We start from the raw sequence: 16830 nt of genomic DNA on the forward strand, positions 1-16830 counted from the left end.
TTTCATGTGGTTGTTTTTGTGAAGAATGTACGACTTTAAGCGGCAGTACTAAGAAATATCAAAATGCCGATAACATACACGACACGCTATTAAAGAAAACTGCGCCGGCTGGGGTTCCGCGCCGTCAGCGCGCCGTGGGTACGGACTTAAAATGTACGTCGCGGGATACGCACAAGACACACTGCTGCCCGTCAACCTTTTCTTCTGGTACGGGAGCAATCTAGCGTCCCGTTATGGTAGTGCCCTTCACACCTTTCCAAATTCATTTTATGTTATATGTGGATGCACTGGCGCCCACAAGGGTGCCTCTGCGACAGCACGTTTTGCCTATGTTATTTTTTCTTTGTTTAGGTCTCTTTATCTACTATGTCTGCGGCTTCCTTTGTGGATCCTGTTTCGCGTACGTGAACTATTCTACGCGCTTATTCTGTACTATTTTCACTTGTGCCTATGTTATTCCGCACATGCTCATTAGAATATAGTGCCGTAAACAGCATATTATATGACAGACTACCTGAAACCCGAAGGCTGGATTATGATATCAGGAAGTACCCGAGATGGCTGCTATATCAGACAACACTACGACCAGTCCGATCAGTGCCAGTCAGCAACTACCACCTGTCAGCTCCATGCGCATCATTATTCGCGCGCGACGCCTTATGTTTTGCATAACGGGGCCCTTAAAGCTGTCTCGTTAGAGTTATCCATATCCTGCCTTTCTCTATACGAAAGGTGTAGTTTACCCCCATAACACTGATCAAGATTACAAGCAGAAATTAAACGTGGAGAGAGGATGTCTTGAACCGCCGTAGCCTATAAAGCAGTGCTTGATAGATTGGCCCATGCATTCCGAGGTCGATATTGTTATGCTAAGCAAGAAGAATGGGAGACAAAAAAAAAAGATGCACCGTGTGGAGCTCCGGCTGCCGGCACATTTGAAAATGCCCGAACTTACAATGATACGTCACAGGATTACTTTTGTAAAGGAAATAAAGTACGCATCGAAATGCTATGCTAAAAAGCCCAGAAATTTAAAGGAGTATAGACACCATTTTTTGAAGCGTTGGAAGGAATACGATTGCTTTCCTGGTTATACAGAGACGCTCCCCAAGCAATCCCAACCTCGCACGTTTCCGCGACGATATTTTAATTTGATTTTAAAAACAAGCCATGCAAGTATTTCGTTTTTCAAAACCCATTGGCATCGACATCTTTGTGACGAAAACGTGTACATAGGTAAACAACATGACGTAATCAAACAACTGTGACGGGGAGTCGGCAAAGCAAAGAGCTGTGACGACACATGGCCGGACTCGAACAGCGCCGCCGGCGCTTCCGGCCGTGCCCTGAGAAAGACTACGCTTCTGCTCGCTTCACTCGATGGCTTCTTCGTTGGTGCATGTTACAATTACCTCACCGGTGTACGTATGGAGACTGCCTACTAAACTCAGGCCACAACGGCATGCCTGCACAAATGCAGGGCTTACGGCAACGGTGAATCTCGATGGCGCACCGGGAACATACTGCGCGGCTCCCCGCATAACCTAGACATCGCTAGCCCTAGCTGGTTTCACATCGAAGCGCCAGCGAAAGGCGCTTCGGAACGGGCTAACGCTGTAATAAACGTCGGAGTTTTGCGCCGCTTTACTGGCAAGCCCATCTCGTAAAATATTTTCTTGCTTTGCGCGACGCCTTCAGCAGCGGAGCTAGCAGACATCAGGTGCGTCGCACCGGGCAGCAGCTGTAGGGAAAAAAAAAAGTCCGTTTGTATCACTGTAATTATTTCTACCAGGACCTCCGTATTGGCCGAATAATCCTCGCAATTTATTCGTGACTCATAGTCCTTTATACAAATAGTTATGTAAACGAATGAACAGCGATCCGCAATAGCTAGATTACCGATAGCGGATGCTATGAGGCAGCTATGACTTTGGAGCCGATCGTGGCGGCCACAGCATTACGCCCCCAGATTGCCTTGACTGCGCCAGATGGCGCCACATGCTTGTACGGTGCCACGCAGGCCTGCCGCGTCGGGGCCAATCAGCGCGTGAACAGGCGTGAGCACGGGAGCCATCGGGAGAGCTTACGGGTTACGATGGCTGATCGCGTCATTACTAAAACATTTTTTTTTTAAAACAGCTTGGCTCACAGTGTTGGCCAACTGGACTGATAAAGCAGCATCTTCACAGTTCCTTTGTTCAACATTCCTACCAGTTGACATTTCCTGCGCGTCAACCCACCAAGCTCTCGTGGCAGCTGCTGATTCCTGCTTCGTCGCTTGAGTCGCAGGCGAGCGGGTCGGGATTAAAGTGCCCGGCAATGTTAGTAACATCCACGCTATTGGGCGACACAACGTCGTAGTACTAATTTTGCTACGCTGAAGCGTTGCTCGACGACGATATTTTCTTGCACGTGTGACAGCAAGCAGACGAAAAACGCGACCCGAATGCGTCATCAGATTTTGTGTTTACGCGATCACCAACCGTGCCAGTAGGTGGCGCTCGTGTGGCGTTCCCGTTTTGTTGACAGTTGACAGCCGTGTGGTGCGGACGCGTGTTCCATCGCTCCTCCGATTGCACGTGGCTACCGGTAACGGACGGACTGGCGACAGCGGGAGCTTCCGAAGCGTCAAATAGATGAGTTCTTTCTTTTATTAACTTTATTTCGTTTTCAGCTAGTTAGGTTAGGTGCAGCCTAAAGAATAGATTTTAGCTCTTGGTCCTAGCGGCCTGGTTTTTCGTGCCGGTAGCTTGGTTTTCTTGGCGTTCATTATTTAGCGAAAATAATTTTTTTCTAAGCTATTGGCATTCGCAGAATTGGTTTTTAACGCGTGTTTGCTAGTCGTTTCTTGTGTCTTCTTTTGGCAATTTGTATATTCTGAGAATTCGTAATAGATATAGTCCAGTCGATGAGCGCTTAAGATGTGCAATAAAAAGAAGGTAAAGTGTACTCAGTGTGAGGCGCAGGTTAATCTAAAGGAAACACGCTTTGACTCTAGGTGAAGCGGAAGGCAGGGACTTTTGTCGGTGTTGCGTACTGAGTGCGCGTCTGGATAGATTTGATCAAGAAAGGGGCAGTGTAGTGTCTCGTGTGGATGATTTAGAAAATGAAGTACGTTTGTTAAGAGCGGAAAATCAGAAACTGCTTGGACAGCTTACTCAAATTGAAAAAAAAGGGGCCGACTTTGTCCTTGGAACCAACGAGGACGAACATTCCAGTGCGGGCCACGTGGCTGGGGCCAGCACTGGCATGGAAGGCATAAGCAAAGTAGGTCAGGCGGATCCGAACCGTCAGAGTTATTTAGAAGCAGCTAAGACGCCGGGAAAAAAGGAAGAAGTAAGGCAGAATGAAAATCCCAGAGATAAGGACAGAGATAACCGAAAGCAGGAGCCAACAGTTGGGAGAGGGAGAGAGAAGGCCCAGGTGCTTATCGCCGGAGATTCTAACATGGACAGGTGCAAGCGAGATATCTTAGAGCGTGTAAGGGGTGATAACAGAGTGTTTGTTGGAGCCTTCCCAGGGAGAACAATGAGGGCAGTGCTAAAAGAGAGTAAAAATAGGCTGTTGAAGAATTCCGCAGAGCGCAGTATGGTAATAGTAGCCGCGGGGCTAAATGATGTCCTAAATGGTGACGCTGCAGCAGTGGTGGAAAGTTTAGCTAAGGGAGTTGACGAGATCAGGGAGATAGCACAGCAGACGCAGATAGTTGTATGCACAGTACCAGAGGTGCTAGGATTGAACGGAAAGATGGAAAAGGACGTGGTGACAGTTAATCAGGACATAAGAAAGTTAAGCCTGGAGAAGCGTTTCGAAGCGGTTGAGGTAAACAGGGAGGTACATAAAGCAGGTTTTGGTAGGGCTTTTCAGCGAGATGGCATTCATTTTAACAGAAGGGTGGAAGCAGAGATCGGCTGGCGCCTGACAGGCAGGGCTGTAGCTTTTTTAGGGGGTCCGCGAGGACTCCGTGCACAGAGGTAGTTAGAAGTGAAGCAGAAGAAAGTGTAATAATGGAGGCTGAGCCCCCCAAAATGGCAAAGAGTAGGTCGAGAAAGAAAAGTACAAAAAAGAAATTTAACCCTAAGATCAGCTACATAAACATGCAAGGAGGTAGAAAAAGAGCGAAATGGCTAGAGATAGAACAGCAGTTGAAGGATGACAAAATAGGTGTGTACGCTCTTTGCGAGACTCATCTCCGCCGTTTATAGAAGGCTACGTTTGGGAAGGGTGCAACAGAACGAGAACGGAAAAAAGGGGTGGCGGGGTAGGTATGTTGATACACCAGGGAACAAATTGGCAAAGAATTAAATCATCTTGTAAAGAACATATCTGGGTTTCAGGAACAGTTGCCGGCATAAGGACATGGCTAGGGGTAGTTTATTTAGGAACAGGACATCAATAGGCAAGAAAACAGGGATCTTGTTGAATGTCTCAGTGACGATATAAGCCAGTTTGGAAACGGGGCCAATATTATTCTACTGGGGGACATGAACGGCCACATCGACGATCTGGATGGATACGCGGATTGTAACGGCAAGCTAATGCTAGATTTCTGTGAGCGACACGATCTAGTTATAGTAAATAGAGAAACAAAATGTGAAGGCCAAATCACATGGGAATTCCGCAACAGGCAGACGACCATTGACTATTGTCTAATGTCACAGGAAATTTATAGCAAGGTCACAAAAATGGAAATAGACGACGAAGGGGAGTGTAGTCTGGGAAGTGATCATAAACGTATTAGTCTGCAGATGGGGCCCTTGATGAAAAGAGAAATGGAACTTAGACAAAACGTAATCACAAAATTAAACGACGATCAAATAGCGCAGATAGCAGCAGACAAAGAGGAAGCAATAGAAAAAAGCCCCATGGAAGACTGGAATTATGAACAGGTAGAACTACTCATAAGGAGGAAAATTCAGGAGGTTAAAGTAGCAAACCGCTGGAATGGAAAGAGGAAGCCACGGAGCTGGTGGAATAAGGAAATCAGGGAAGCTATTGAACAACGACGGGCTGCTTCAAGGGAACACCGAATGGCAAAGAAGGCACAGGTATCTCAGGAGGAAATCGACCAAAAATGGGAATCATATCGACAAAAGAAACTTTTTACTTTGGACGAGGGCCTGCACTCGTCCAAAGTAAAAAAAAGACAGTCCACCGATCGCTCTATGGCTGATATACACGATGCCTCTAGAGGCGGAGCAAGAAAATTCTGGAACCATATAAGCTGGCTAGGGAAGAAGAATAAAAAAAAGCAGGATCGGATTCAAGATAACGAGGGAATTTGTTTAAAGGGAGATAACGCAGTGAACTACATTACATCAGTTATAGCCGAGTCATTTAAGAGCGACGATAGGGTAATCTCCGCAAATCAGGAAGCAACACAAGGTAGCAGAATACAAAGCAGCTTAGAACTGACCAATCTAAACTGGAAAAAGGCAGAAAAAAATGTTCCTAAAAACACATCTACAGGAATAGATGGAATTCCGATCAAGCTGATTAATGAACTCGGTCCAAAAAGTAAGGAAACGTTGTTAAAAGCTCTGGAAACAGTCATAACGAATAAGCAAATTCCGCACAGCTGGCGGCAGAGTAAAATGAATTTGATTTATAAAGGGAAAGGAGACAGGATGAACATAAAATCCTACAGGCCGATTACCATAACATCTGTTATGTACAGGTTAGCCATGCAGGCGGTGAAATTAAAGGTGCAAGCATGGGTTGAAAGTAACAAGATACTCGGAGAACTTCAGAACGGCTTTAGAAATGGTAGGCGCTTAGATGATAGCCTGTTCGTGCTTACCCAATGCATCGAAATATCTAGAGTGGAAAATAGACCTTTGTATTTGGCCTTCCTGGACATAAACGGGGCGTACGACAACGTAAGCAGGGAACTCCTGTGGAACATATTAAAAGAAGAAGGTATCGGTTATGAGATAATAGAGTTCCTACAGGAAATATACCGGGATAACAAAGTAGAAATTACGTGGGAAGGGATAAGAAGTACGGAGGATGTCAAAGTATGCAAAGGATTAAGACAAGGCTGTCCTCTATCACCGGTGCTGTTCATGCTTTATATGATAAACCTGGAACGGAGGATACAAGATAGTAACCTAGGTTTTAACCTGTCATATAGATTAGGTAGAAAGGCGGTAGAGCAGCGCCTCCCCGGTTTCATGTATGCAGACGATATTGTGCTGCTAGCTGAGAGTCTGGAAGAATTGCAAACTCTAGTTAAGTATTGCGGAGACGAAGGGGACGCTCTAGGCTTCAGTTTCAGCGCCGTTAAGTCGGATCTGATGATTTTCAACGGCTCAACTGATCAGGGTCTTAAAATACAAGGCCTTGAAATACCTAGAGTAGCAGAATATAAATATCTGGGGGTATGGGTAAACGAAGGATTGGCATACATTGGAAAGCATGAGCAATCACTTAAGGCCAAAGGGCGAAGGAATGCCGGGATAATGAAGCATAAGGCATTGTGGGGATACAATAGGTATGAGGTTTTGAGGGGTATTTGGAAAGGAATTATGGTGCCCGGACTTACTTTCGGAAATGCGGCTTTGTGCCTAAAATCAGAGGTACAGTCGACATTAGAAACAAATCAGAGATCCGTTGGACGATTAGCACTAGGTGCCCACGGCAAAACTACAAATGAGGCGGTACAGGGAGATATGGGCTGGGCATCTTTCGAAGTACGGGAAGCTCAGAGTAAAATATTATATGAGGAACGCCTGAGGAAATTGGACAGTAACAGATGGGCAGCTAAAGTATTTTAATACCTGTACCTAAAAAGCGTTGACTCACAATGGAGGAAAAGAACTAGGAAACTATCTAGTAAGTATACTAGTAACAAGGACGGAGAAATAAAGAGCATTAAGCAACAGGTGAAAAACACAGAAGGTAAAAATTGGATAAATTTGATGGAAAAGAAACAGAGTGTGGAATTATGCCGAAAGTGGAAAATGCAGATCAGGAAGGAAGATTTCTTTGATAACTCAAGAGGCAGTGCCCTACTTTTTGAAGCAAGATCAGGGTGCCTTAGAACACGCAGCTACAAAAAGAAATTTAACAATGGAGATGACGCATGTGCTGTATGTCGAAACTCCAGTGAAACAATTGCCCATGTTATACTCGAATGTAATGGTATCCATACGGAAGTTGGTGCAGGCGCAATCACTGTTCCTGAAGCTCTGGTGTTTAGAGATAACAGTGGCCGGGTGAATAAACCGGCGGTGGAAACTAGCAAAAAACGACTGGAAGATTGGTGGCTTAAAAGCAGAGAAGTGACATAATGTTAGTAATGTAGGAACAAAATTTAATAAATAGAATGATGGTTTAGTTAACCATTCTAAACCAATAATTAAGATATAGGGAGAAAAATGAGCATGATAGCTACTGCTACCACCCCGTTTCAAAGGGGACGCTCCTATATTCCATCCATCCATCCATCCATCCGTATCTTTGACGTCATCGTGCGCTCGTGTCCGGAGAGATTGAAACCGAAACTGGCCCTGATAAATGCATTGATAATAAATTAATTGGTCTGTGCTGGGGCTTTTTGGGTCGCAGTCCCTATGTTTTGGACCACTGGGGATCGATTAAAGGAAAAATACCGGAACAGAAAATGCACGTGTCTATACTCCTTTAAAGAAGTAATGAAATTACATTACGATTACTTCAGCCCAGTAATTAAATTTTCCTAAATTACGTTCTAGTTTTCATCTATGCAATATCCAAATAAAGCTACTAAACAAGACAACTCTCCACACGCAACGCACACATTCTTTCACCTTCCCGCCAAATTCCGTCCCTAAGAACTATTTCCTCCCTCTTTGCTACAGCACGTGTCCTATTACAAAAATAAGACAAGTGCAACAAAACAACAAAAACGCTAAGTCGAACGCTCGTGAAATGAGCGGTAGGCCAATGTCTTGCTGGTCCAGAGCTGTTTTTCTCGCCCTTTTGAAGACCCCAAGGTTATTTATTCATTCTGTGGTCACATTAATCGACTTCGCCACCTTGCGCTCAGGAAGTCTCACGCCATGGACCCTTCAGCTTGTCTCCTCCTCCTCAATTTATCGCCCCGTCACTGACAAATGCAACCAGGCACCACTGCGCACTAACCGACGCAACAGGAAGTGCCACTGTGTGCTGCCAACTAGGTTTGAACTCCAACTACCTAGCACCGCCTGTCCCTTCAGCAGCCCCTTGGCGTCTTATATCCTGCTGCTTGGGGTACGATTGCAGCTACCGATAGAATAGCCGCACAAAGTGCTACACAGGAAGTCTCTGACTTAGAGTTCTGATCAATTCTGTTACATTTTGCCAATATTTTCTTGCCAAATCTTCTTTGCCAATCCGTGCTCTATGGCTCACCGCATTTATGATAACCTTGTTTATGTTGAGTTCGGAGACCTCGGCTAGGATAATATAATGATGTCAACACCAATAACATTCTACCGGCGATAACGTCACAATTGCTTTTGAGGTGACTACAACTTGAACGTCACCATGATGCCAAGGCGTTCCGCTTTACGAAAAAGGCCAATGAGATTGTAAACGGGACGCCCAAATGACTTGCCGTGTCTGTGACGTAAACATCCCAACCCAACCTTTAAAAGCCGAGCACGCGCAGAAGTAATCCTCGCGCGGCGGAAGCCCATTACGTCGCCCCTTTTACAACAAGGCGGGAGGGAGTTTTATAGCCCTAATTTCCCGAGAATGAAAGCACACATTTTTGCCTACATTTTTCTGTGCGAAATCAACACCACGGTAGAATGAAATTGCGTTTTGATTCCTGATCTTTATTTTCAAAGATGAGTGCGCCAATGAAACAAAATACAGGCAGACAGTCGGGAAGATAAACCGAAAAACAGACTCCGGAACAGCACTTTTACATTTCTGTTTCAAGGAGATTGAAGAACACACTACCACTCTTGAAAGTCGAGGGCATCGTCGGCGACGCACCCGGCCTTTACAACGTTGACCCAAGCATATTCTTAAGACAGCGGGAGTTTTAGTTCCTGCACCCCATCGCACAATTGGAACGTCGAAAAACGCGATTGTAAGAAGGCGCTGTACTCGCGGACAAGTTTTTCTGACTGTGGAGCCAAGGCTACAGGGGGCGAAGCTTTCATCACTGTGTTCCTGTTCTAGTAACGTTGGTTACTACACCATGTAGTTCAGGCATATGTGGCCGCAGTTACGGTTTCGGTCTCAGTTTTGCCTTTGCTTGAAATAATGTCTTCCGAGTATCCAACGACCCAAAAATATCTTCCTCTAAACTACGTAAGGTATAAGCAAACGTATATTCGCAGGTAATGAACATCACGCGCTACGTAACTTGCCGAAACAAGCGCATTACGCAAGCGCAAAGAAACCGACGGGTAGACGCAGCAGCAGCAGCCGACATCCGCCTGTATAGGTTTCCGGCAGGTAGCGCGGCTATCCTGTTTTCACGATGTCGTGTAATAATTTTCAAATGCACTACACTAACGCTGTACTGGCCGACTGTAAAAACAAAAACACCTTATTAGGTGTTTTCGCATGTCTATAACTAACACCCATGCACCCTTGAAGAAAAGTGGCTTCAGAGTGCCAGTACACCCTCAAAGATGGTGCTTCGGTTGGTCATAACACCCTTCTATGGGGTCAATGCACTGGGGTGTTTTCATCACCTTTACACCCTATTGCAGGGTGGAAGCAGTGGCATTGCACCCTTACACCCCTTGATAAAAATCAGTGCGGATAATGTCCATATATTGTATTCCCTAACTAGGAATTACTTTTGCCACTACACGTTCCTTAATGCTTTTCCTATGTGCACACTTAGTCAAGCTTAATGGTATTCCTTTTAACCACCTGTAATGTCAAATGAGCATGTAAAGAGATGCTGCATGCCATTATTTTGACACCTCGGATGGCCCATGCCAGTATGATTGTTTTTTCAAATTCACAGAGCATGTTACAGAAAAATGTCACACAGAAGGAAACTGGAAGTCTTTTATTCGGCATAGAAGGGTCAGGGTTTGGGCTAGTGGGTGCTCGGGTGCTGGTGGAGAGGAGGGGGGGGGGCAGGGGGGCACTTGTGTTCTGTTTCTTCATTGATGCGCGCTATGGAACCTCATTTATTTAACAATACTACCACTCTCCATCGAGAGCCTAGCAGACGGGCAAAAACATACATGGTATGTACGTAAAAACCTAAAAAAATGAAAGCAGCAAAACAGTTCCAACAAATGCAAACACCAACGTATACAATTTTTTTCAAAAACAGAACCGAACAATGAACACAACAGCATGGTGACATTTCTTAAAAAACAACAACAATACATTTAGTCATATGCAACAATAATCGCAGTACACAATATTAATCCTATGCTTTGTCAGTGTCAACGCTTGCGCTTGCATAAAATTCGGCCTTAAGCGATGAAATAAAGCGTCGTGCAGCGCATCTTGGCTTCGACACGTAGACGACCAAAAACAGGAGCTCTATAAAGCAGCACAAATTGTCGGACCCCTTGTCATATGTCAGATTGAACAGCCAAAATCGACCCATTATTGGAACAATACCCTAAGTAGAGTCGATGACTCGAAGAAGCTTCCGCTGCTGAATGAAGGGGAAATGCTCTTCAGCTTCTTTGATGCTGCTCCCAGTATATCCGACGCACTGCGTGGCAGTCTTTTCTTCTTGTTCCTTGATGAAATTGTGAAAGAAGTGCATAACAGAGCAGCTGTATAAATATGCACTGCACCTGGCAAAAAGCAAATTCAACATATTTTCTACTCTTATTTAGAATACGCCAATGCCCCTTTAGTGTACAGCAGTGTGCTGGAAAAGGGCCCTATCGGAAACCACTGGTGGTTATCTCACAATTAACAATGCAGAGTATACTGTTATGGTTGGTTCAGGAGGCACAAAGCCAGCAGTCTGATCAAGTCATAAATGAGAGCACATAAGGTCAACCCATTTTTATTCATGCAGCATGCTGTTGCATGGTAATTTTAGATTATGCAAGCTATTTTATCAAACAAAAATGGCTACACTCATCAAAAGCACCTGTGTTAGAGAACTTCTATGCTGCCCCACGAACTTTTCATTTCACATGAACTGGAATGCTTATTATGATAGTTAAAAATGTAAATAAACAATAAACAGCACTGGAGCACGCTTTTTACTACTAAAATAACAGCTGGCTCAATTGAAGGCTTCACACAAGGCCTACAGCATACCCTGCACAGGCCAAGTAGATACTGCAGAACCAAACAAAAAAACGTGGAAAGAGCATACTCAGTGATGGGGCACTACAAAAAACAAAAAAAAACAAAGTGCATGTAATACATAACATATAATGCATTTCTGAACTTTTGCACGTCTTCTTGTGCTATGAACCAGCCAAGCCCTAGGTCATCGCAATGCTTCCTGAAGTGTTTACATTTAAGGTTTAGTAACAAGGAAAAAGTGTTCTCGCTGCTCTATGTGGCAGTTCTGAAACTTCATCACACATTATTCATTGAAAGTGTACACTGGAGCTTTGAGTTGAGTAACAATTACATGTGCAACAGCAGAGCATTACCAAACAACCAATTAGCAGAAGCTCTATAAAATATCAACACTGAAGCATGGCATGTTAAAACATTTTCCATGCATAGCACATTGCATGCATAGACATCCAGAACATCAGTGGTGAGCCTCAAGAGGCGGCAGGAAGCTCAAGTGTTCAAGAAGTTGTAATTGTTATAGCGGCAGGCAGTCTGAGCACTTTGAAATACTAAAGGTTCGAATACTAAAAATATGTTGACTAACTTGAAATGCAAAAATAACAATTTGGATTTATTGAGAATGTTTACTATAAATGAGAATGTCTATGACAGTGCCACATGGTTAATGCATAAAATGTTAGCATCTGTAGTTGAAGGCATTACATTTATATAGCATGAACCTTGAAACACAGCAGTATTTTCTCCCAACCAATGTGGTAAACCTAATCTCAGAAGAATTAAAATTATTACATCATTTCAAACTTGGCTAGCAAATTACAGCATTTTTTTAAAACAACTATTAAACTGCATTACCCACCTTCAGAAGCCTGTAGGATAAGACAATGTGGCAAATATTTCTTTTGAAGCAGTCTCAGATTATATATTCCAGACATTAGGAACATGTTAGGTACTAGCATGCATGAGCAGGTTGAGAGACCCCTTTCCATCCAGCAAATGCTAAACCCCACCAATTTGCCTGCAAGAGCCATCTGATAAAGCATTGCTGGTCCACTGCAGCAGAGTGCTTAGTCAAATGGCACACTGCACCAATCTTGACATTACCAGAGCTTCATCAGGTGACTCTTGTATGCAATACGACATGGTAAGCATGTGATGCAGGAGTCTCTTAAAAGTGCTTTTGATTGTACTTACAGTGCAAATAATCCTTTCACAGCAAAGAATTCACAGTTGTGGTGAAAACTTGTGTAGTATTTCTATTTGAATTATGAATAACTAATACATATTACAAGTTAGACTGTAAACCATTTTAGAAACAAAGAAAATTCGCTAATAATGTCGGTTTCAAGTAGGCTTCCTGAATATTCAAATGACAAAGAGAAAACTTACAAATGATACAAACAACATCCAGAGCTCCCGGCTGGTTCCCAATGTTTGCCAAGAGTTGCAGAATGCATACTGTCTGTACATCTACAATAGAAATAAGCAACACAACAATGGTGTACCTCCTTGCAGGTAAAAAGAGACAGCCGAGTTTTGAGGCGATAATTTATTGTCTAATTTAGGAAGGCAAATAAACAAAATTGAAAACATGTAGAGGCACGCAAACTGAAAGCCAAACATCTGAGAGCAAAAATTAGCAAAGCTTGTGAAGATTTGAATCAGGTATCGCCTAATTCTCTGCTACCAGTTGAACAGATTCGAAAAGGCTGCACCATTACAATGGAGAAGAACAATAGGTAATTTAAATTTAGCTAATGCGAAAATTGTTAGATATGAAGAAATGCACAGGCTAGTTATGGTTTTATTATTCTTTCTGACGCTCAGCCATGTTTTTAGTACATCTATAAGGCAATGCAAAATGGCAAAAATGTAGGCATTTAGCGAAAAACTGCCAATTAGATAGCACATGGAGCAAACAGAAGGAAACAGCTTAATACTTACGCTTCTTTCTCCTTTCACGAATTCCCTCAGAACATACTTCGAGCACCCGGGCAATGTCCTTTTTTCTTGCACGAATGGTGTCCTTCAAAACCAAGACAAGTGTCTTGTTCAGGCCAATTTCAACTGCCTCTTTGCCGTCCTTCTTGATCAGCATGTTGACGTCATGTAAGAACTGCAAGTTTGTGTGAATGGTAGCCATAAAGAATTCATTTTACTCAATGTTTCAAGTAACTGAATAATTAAAATCATTGTACAAAATCTAAGGCAACTGATGCCTTTGTACATATCTGAAAAAAAAAAAAAAACTGGCATTAGCAAACAGCAAATACAAATATTTACTAAGGTTAGAAAACTGCAAAAACCATCAGTTTTTTGCCACTCATCGCCAAACTGCAAGCAATATTAAGGAAAGTCTGATATAAAAAATAACAAAGCAAAAATTATGATCCTCCTTCCGTCAACTTGGCACACGGCTGAATGGCAATAAAATATGTAATATATCTCTAAACTAAGGGTCCCCGCTCAGCTTTAAAAAGTAGGCTTCAATTCTTAGAGACAATGTACAGACATGCATCGTTAGCATATGAAAGTCAAATTGTTTTCTGGGCCCTATAAATCAGTAAACTGCTTTCAACACATACATTACAATTTTTTTAATAACAGTAAGTCACAAATTTGCCTGCAATATGCGCACTGTGATGAGCAAAGAAGGTAAACATATGCGACTAAGGCTATGATAACCGCTTCATATGTACATTTAAGCAAAAGACAAAAAAAAAGTAAACATCTGGTCAGAATCAAACTCTGTAATAGCAACATCTGGTACAATATTTGGCCACAGAATTCAAGCTGTCGACCTCTACTTGAATGCTGAGGCATCAGTATCGAATATCCATTTATTCTAGTCTAAAGACACTACAAAAATCAAGTAATGCTGTCAAACAGTTATGTTGAAATGGGACCACAAAAATAATGAAAACTGGATGGTTTGAACCACATCAGCTGACTTTGCACGTGTACAAGTGCCTTAATTGAAGTCTTGCTGAAAATAAATTACGTACCTAAATGATTCTTCGAGAGCGAAAGTAAACGCCATAACAAAAGCAGCATAATAAAAATGCAAATTCACACTCCATGCAACCGCAAAATATGGTCCCCGTAAAATGAAAAATGCTCCCATTGTGATTAAAAAAGGCAAATCCAGACGCGGGGAAGTTAACATAGGCTGGTGATAGCGGCATATAGTTTACGCAGTTTAGAATAAACTGGTATGCAGCCAGGCCGGCCGACCAGCGCACTTCGATGCCGAGAGCACGAGCGCAGAGGCGTGCCGCGCTGAACGGCCGCCGAGAAGGAACATAACCTCCTCGAACAAAAAGTTTAAACAGAAGGGCTGCGGGAGGACGCTCCCCGAGCAGCAGGGCGGTGCGCGCCTTTGCTCAGAGTAAGTAAAAAAAAAAGGGGGGGGGGGGGTCGCAGTGCTCCGAGTGAAAGAAGATGACGAAGCATTAAAGAGGTTACAGGAGAGCGAGCGCGAAGTGTAACAGATAAGGGAGGAGGGGGGAGGGGGGAGTCGAGAGTGCTAGGAGAATTAAGGTAGTACGCCGCACGAACGGAAACGGTAGAACAAAACCGAGTCGTTGCGAACTGAGCGCAAGTATCAAACTGTCAAGAAACGAAAATCGTTTCGTGAACCTCCTGCGCGTACAGAATGCAAGGGAACGTAGCACATACATTATTTCTGTTCAAGAAAGTTGAGACTGATGTTCTTGCGCGAAATCTGCGTAACTCGCGGCGACATCTACCACATGTGCGATGTCATTTTGGCAGCCAGGTGAAAACAAGCGCGTGTCTCACGTTTTCATTTCAGCACATTCTGGAGCGTTCCGGCACAAAAAGACACAGAATGCAGCAATCCGGTAGGACACTGTTCCCACAAAGCGCAATATGCGTGAGAATAGGCTTACCTTTACAGACGATTGCGTCCGCCGCAAAGTACGCTGTCCGCCTTCGTATCACCGGCACCGAACAAACCAGTGCGATTTCAGCGTGAGTGCAATGTAGACGGCGCATATACCTCTTAGTCACGCAGAAAAAAAAATCGTCCATGCCTTCTTCTTTCGAACATCTCAAACATAAAGCGGTGCAGCAGTCCTTCGTCCTGAGCAAAGCAAAAAGAAGCCCGGACACTTGCCAACACGATAAATACCCGTTTGCGTTAAACACCACATGTAGAAGGCACTTCACAAGCGTACACACTTCTGTAACACATATGCATGGGAAATGCAACACATTTCACGAGGGTACACAATCGAAGAAGCACATTCAGCATTCGCCGAAACGTGGTCGAAACGCACTCCACAATGCTAACGGCCATATTGAGAAATTTGAAAAGAGCGTTCGTAGCTACCGGCGGCCTCCTGGCGGTGACATTTTGTTTCAGTTTCTGTTTCATTTTTAGAAAGCACTCGTGTGTAGTTTTAATTTTAGCGTTACTTTTGGTGCTTTATTTAGGTGTTGGGTTATATTAGCAGCGCCGCTTGTGTATAAAAGGCTACGAAGTTACGCAGCCATACCCCCAGCATGTTAGGTGATATTGCTTGCCCGTAACACCCTAAGGCATATTCTCCAACCAAAGCACCCCTTTGGCATGCAAGAGGTGATTTCCAATGGCACGAACACCCTAGACTCAGGGTGTAAGGGTGTTTTGAATCAGACAAATGCCCAAAAAGGTGTTTTTGTTTTTACAGTTTGTAGTACAACCTTGATGTTATAACAACACAGAAATTTCTATATTAGTATATTATTCCACAGGACGATTCGCATAATTTATCAACGGATTATGTTCTGATGCCCAGTGAGCTGATGCGGTTTGGCTCTGTAGCCACAGAAGCCTGTCCGCAAGCATAGTAGAGAATCCGTGTGCTTCTGGAAATCACCATCCACTGTAGCGGTGCAGTTGTGTTTGCAACCCTAGAGTTGAAAAATGGCCAGCATATTTTAAACAAGCTATGTCTGCGTAGTGTTAGCGGCATATTGGAGGGGCTAAAAGACAACCTATGGATCGAAATGAAATGGCAATGATGAAGCCTTTGAAAGATGCTTTAGAAAGTGAGGATGAAACATTTCGTTGGAACCGCGATCCAGGAATTAGGCACATAATTTCTAGATAACACTTGAGCTCCTTTTCCACGCCTAGCATAGCTTTGTTGCCAGTTAAGGTCTTGCAGTGGATTCGGTGTGTATAGAAGTATATTAAGTGCAGTTTCTTTGGTGATGCTACGGAAATTTCGCATCCTGCGCTGACTGCAGCTGATGTACTATTTCAGGCTGCACCAGTTACCCACACCAGACTGGAGGCAGCATGACAGTTGGGGTTCTTCGCTTGTGGTGGATGTTCGCTGAAAATTGGGCCGTTCTCTCGAGTGGATTCACTAACACTTTAGGCACGAAACAGGAAAAAAAAACGCGTTAGGCTTATGAGTGTTCTGCACAGATTTGCAATTTATTAACAAGTTAGCAGAATCACTTTTGGGCCAAAGCAGATCGTAAACCTCTGCAGCTACCGTTTAGAAATATTGCGCGAATGGGGTCACTTAAACTCAGACAGAAACGCAAAAATGGCGTGGTTTAGGAAAGCAAATTATGAAGTGGCTCATTTTATTT

Source organism: Amblyomma maculatum, chromosome 7 (assembly GCF_055883805.1).
Source record: "Amblyomma maculatum isolate TAMU_Amacu chromosome 7, ASM5588380v1, whole genome shotgun sequence".
NCBI lineage: Eukaryota > Metazoa > Arthropoda > Arachnida > Ixodida > Ixodidae > Amblyomma > Amblyomma maculatum.